The sequence below is a fragment of the Lupinus angustifolius genome, chromosome LG11 (genome assembly GCF_001865875.1).
Source record: "Lupinus angustifolius cultivar Tanjil chromosome LG11, LupAngTanjil_v1.0, whole genome shotgun sequence".
In the NCBI taxonomy this organism is placed as follows: Eukaryota; Viridiplantae; Streptophyta; class Magnoliopsida; order Fabales; family Fabaceae; genus Lupinus; species Lupinus angustifolius.
Genome location: NC_032019.1, coordinates 15,681,178 through 15,686,513, shown reverse-complemented (window position 1 = coordinate 15,686,513; position 5,336 = coordinate 15,681,178).

Here is a 5,336-nt window from a genome sequence, read left to right as displayed (position 1 = left end):
ACTTCTACTTCTTGAGGTTGTTGAATTTGTTCTATAGGTACTTGAGGGAGAACCTCATTGTTGTCTTGTTCTGAAATATTGTCAGGGACAATATTCTGAATATTATCTTCTATTACCGAATTTATTCCTTGAATGGTAATAGGCACAAGAACTTGTTCACAATCAGTAACCGGTTCTTCCTCAAAGACAACATTCCTTATGTTCTCTTCCTTCCCAAAATCAACTTCCTCAAGAAATCTTGCATTTCCCCTCAAAAAAGAGATTTGATGTGAGATCATAAAATTTATAACCCCGAGAGCGTTCAGCATAGCCAACAAAATAACAGCTAACAGTTCTGGAGTCCAGTTTTATTTCCTGCGGTCTATAAGGTCGTGCCTCAACTGGACAACCCCAAATGTGCAAGTGTTTCAAGCTTGGCCTTTTATTAGTCCAAAGCTCATATGGGGTTTTGTTAACTAATTTACTTGGCACCCTATTCAGTATGTAAACTGCGATCTTTAAAGCTTCCCTCCAAAGAGACTCTGGTAATGAAGAATGACTAATCATACTTCTCACCATATCATTAAGAGTTCGGTTTTGTCGCTCAGCAACACCATTCATGCTAGGTTTGCCTGGCAGTGTATTATGGAACAATTTCACACTCTCTGAGGAAAAGCGCAAATGGCCCTCGACGTTGTTCTTCTGATCCATCATATCTGTCATAGTATTCACTACCACAGTCAGATTTGACAGTCTTAATTTTCTTTCCAAGTTGAAGTTCAACTTCAGCCTTGAAAGACTTGAAAACATCCAAGGATTGGGACTTCTCATGTATAAGATATAGGTAGCCTTACCTAGAGTAATCGTTTATGAACGTAATAAAATAATGGTGTCCATTCTAGGAAGCCATAGGGAAAGGACCACATATATCCGTATGTATTAATTCTAAGACATCTTTAGCTCTTTCGACACCTAATTTCCTTTTGTTTCCCTTTATGCACTCAACACAGACCTCAAAGTCTTATAAATTTAAAGGGTCAAGAAGTTCATCCGACACAAGTCTTTGAATTCTTTGTATAGATATATGACCTAAACGCTTGTGCCATAAGGTGGCTGAATTATCCTTTAATTTTCGTTTTGTACCACGTGAATTTGTTTGCAGTATTTCATTAGTGGAACTAGAAACATCAAGCATATACAAATTATCAATTAAAGAACCAGAATCAACAACATATGAATTTGTGATAAAGACTAACTTTATTATTTCCAAAAGAACAAGAAAAACCAAATTTGTCCAAGCTAGAAACACTAATTAAATTCCGCCTAAAAGACCGTACAACAAATATCTCAAATAAATTCAAATAAAAACCAGTTCTTAAACATAATCTAAATGTTCCAATAGCCTCAACCGCAATCCTTTTTCCATCGCCCACAAAGATGAATCTTTCATCATCACTTGGCTGTCGGCTCCACAAGCAACCCTACATAGTGATATTAATGTGAGTAGTAGTACCAGAATCTACCCACCAAGTATCATTGGGTACAAAAGCCAAATTAATTTCAGAACAAACAAGAGTTAGAAATTTACCCTTCTTTACACGCCATGAGGCATATTTAGGACACTATTTCTTCATGTGTCATTGCTTCTTACAGAAGTAACATGTAAATTCCTAATTACTCTTCAATTTCTTTTGCTTAGAAGGCTTTTTCGTAGCACCACTATTGCTCTTTATTTTCTTATTTTGAGGGGTCATGGCCAAGTGAGCACTTTCAGCCTTATCTCTCTGCAACCTCTCTTCCTCTTGCACACACTGAGATATAAGCTCATTAATGGACCATCTGTCATTCTGAGTGTTATAACTCACTTTGAATTTCCCAAAGTGTGTAGGAAGGGAAATCAAAACCAAATGCATGAGCAGGTTATCACCAAGCTCTAACTTAAGTGACTTGAGTTTTGATATAAGATTAGACATCTCCATAATGTACTCACTTATGTTCCCTTTGCCTTTATACTTCATGGAGATGAGTTTAGCCAAAAGGCTACTCGTCTCCGCCTTTTCATTCTTGGCAAAGAATTGTTCTATTTCTTCAAGGAACTTCCTTGCACTTTCACCCTTAGATATAGATCCCTGAAATGCACTAGATTAAAGCGTTTCATGATCATCAGGCACATTCGGTTAGAACGTTCCCATTTCTCAACTTTAGCCTCATCGAGGTTTTCCGTAGTATAAATGGATTTCTCCACACGAAGTGCCAGATCCAAATCCATACAGCCGAGAATAATTTCTACGGCTTCCTTCCAGACCTTAAATTTTGTCCCATTCAGCAATGGGATGTTACTAATTTGAGCAGAAAAATTTGCAGCATTGGTAAAAGACACTGAATCCATATAACAAAGAATTAATGACATGTTTAAATATAAACAAACAAGTCATGTAATATATTTAAAAAACAAGACATGTTCACATAAGAGACCCATCACAAGATACCTAACACAAGATCAATATCTAGTCTTTGGACAGAGAAATTAATTTGTAAGTGGTACTCTCAGTGTAATGATCAAATATTAACAATTAATTATGTCAAACAATAGCCTTTCTTTGGAGCGACTATTATTCACATGATTTTTTTTATAATTGTTACATATTTATCATCATAGGTATGTTATTATTTGGTCAAATTGTGTCTTTCTTTGAGCAAACACAATTCGCATAAATAATCTCATACTCATCTGTGTAATCTCAATTAATTTCCACAATAGATGTTACTTTGACAACATATTGCATCAATAAATTCAAAATAATTACTAGACAGAAAAAGGTAAACAATATGAGTCAATTACAAAAAATATAATCTTGGAATTAAAACCGTCAGATTTGATATCTTTTATGATTAACAAATCTAATTCCACAATTTCCTTCCATATAATTCCAAATCAAAACAGTGCAAGCTATTTAAAGAAACATGACAAAGAAAACATTTGGATATAAACACTTGCACAAATGCAATAACAATATAAATCACTATAAGTATGTACACTTCGATTATATATATAACATATATGCACATACTGAAATTGCAATATACATATACCATAATATAGGAAAACACGTAACATTATACAAAAGTGCAAGTCATTGAAACATTAACTCAATTGAATTCCTAATTGAATTCAAAAAATGCCTGATTTCATAGCACATTGCCCAAAAAAAATGCACGTTACCCTATTGATTCATCTTTCAAAATCTCCTAAGCATTTGCCACTTTAACAAACAATTTTTTTTTCACAATTATGGATCAGGATTTTTATCTGGATGATGTTTGAGAGAGAGTTTGTAATAGGCTTTCTTGATTTCAAAAGTATTAGCATTCTAAGTAACACCAAGAAGATCATAGTATACACGATAATACTGAGCAGTGTTATAAAACACCTCCTCTAGATGAGCACTGGCATAATCATATTGATAAACACAATTTGCAACAATTAAGATTGCAAAAGCATAAAATAAAAGTAGTATTTCTTATATTGATAGATAATTCAAGTCCTAAATTTCCAATCTTCATAATATTATAGTGAAAACAAACAAAAAATTCCCAAATTTAAATTAGGGTTCATACAAAAATTGGAAAAACACCATTTATGGAGAATCATAAAAATTTAGAACATATGATCTGATACCACTTGTTGGGAATTCCTTATGATTGATGAAATACCAATCCTAGGATCTTGAATCTCATGATTCTCACACACATATATGAAACAAAGGGTGCAGTGTCATATATGAATTCATGTTCCTGGATGTGCTCCTTTGATCTATGTTTCTGAAAGAGGTTTTGTGGTATGATGATATTCCTCAACCAAATCTCTGATTCCTCTCGGGATTTGCGTTTTCACTCTGATGAGGAGATGAGAAAACTGAATTTGATTTGGTGTGTTAGGGACCATAACCTTCCTTATACGTTAACTTATAGGGTTCCCATTATCCCCTATGTGTTAACCTCATGGGTATCCACCCATTAAGCCCATATATGTTATCAGCTTTTAGAAATCTAAGATGAGACATTAATTAGATCACTTATAATGTAACCCCGAAAATAAATAGCTGATATCATTGTATCAAATATATGATGCTCACCTTAATTAGAAATTATAAATTTCTAACAATTATGTGATACCAAATCTATTCCAGTGCGCGCTCATGTCACACTCGTATCTATTCCAATGTGCCCGTGTTACACTTGAATCTATTTTAATGCACTTGTGTTCCACCTTATATCTTGAGGTCATAAAGTATGTCTACATATATAGCTTGTTTGTCATATACTTGAACATAAACTACTTCTTAATATTTTGACATGCTTATGTCAAAGAGATCAAATTCATGACATGATATATTATCTCATCTGATAAGCAGAGTTGTATGGTTTTGTCAAGCTTCTCTTTCAACTATTTCCAATCATGTTAGTCTAGGTTAGCTATTTTTGTTTTGTGCAGCACTTTCGATTGTCCTTATTGAGCGAACATATTTTTATCTCGCATTTGTCACAATATGAAATAGTTAGTTCCTTATTGAGAGACATATCTAGGATCCGAAGACAGGGTGTGTGACATAGGTTAAAAATTTAAATAATAAATATTATTATATATAAAATGATGAAAACCTTAATATAAAAATCACAAAATTTAAATATATCAATCAAATAAGTTATGTATTTCATAATTGATATATATGTGACTTCATATTTTGAATCGTTAAATTATCAATTCGTTGTTAATGTTATTGAACATTTCTCGTTATCAATGTTATTGAACACTTCTTGCTCAATATAAGTGACTAGACAGTCTTTCATCCATGCATTTCTTATTCAATTATGCAACCTATTTTTATAAACTTTCATAATTGAAATGACTCTTTTTACTGTTGTTGTGACAACAAGTAAAATCATATTTAACTTTAAAAAAATAAGTTAATGGATATACAATGTGTCTTTCACTTTCAAACAACTTATCTAAAAGATTATTCATTCCTTTAGAAGCAAATTCAATATTAATAAAGCAAATTTAATATTAATACACATTTCAATGATGTAACTCTGAGGTTGATTATCAAACATCACCAAATTAATTGAACAAAAAACACATGAATAAAACTTTGCAAATTCAATCTGTTTTGCTATATCAAAATTAGAGAACAAATTGATTAGACTCAAACAAGATACAAAGAAACAATTGAGTATTCGTTTTGGAGAAATGATCGTGAAATTCTTTTAAGTTACACATTCGCAATAGTATAAAATTATTTAGCACAACTCCATGAAACATGTCATGTTGTTTACAAAAAATATATATATTTTAG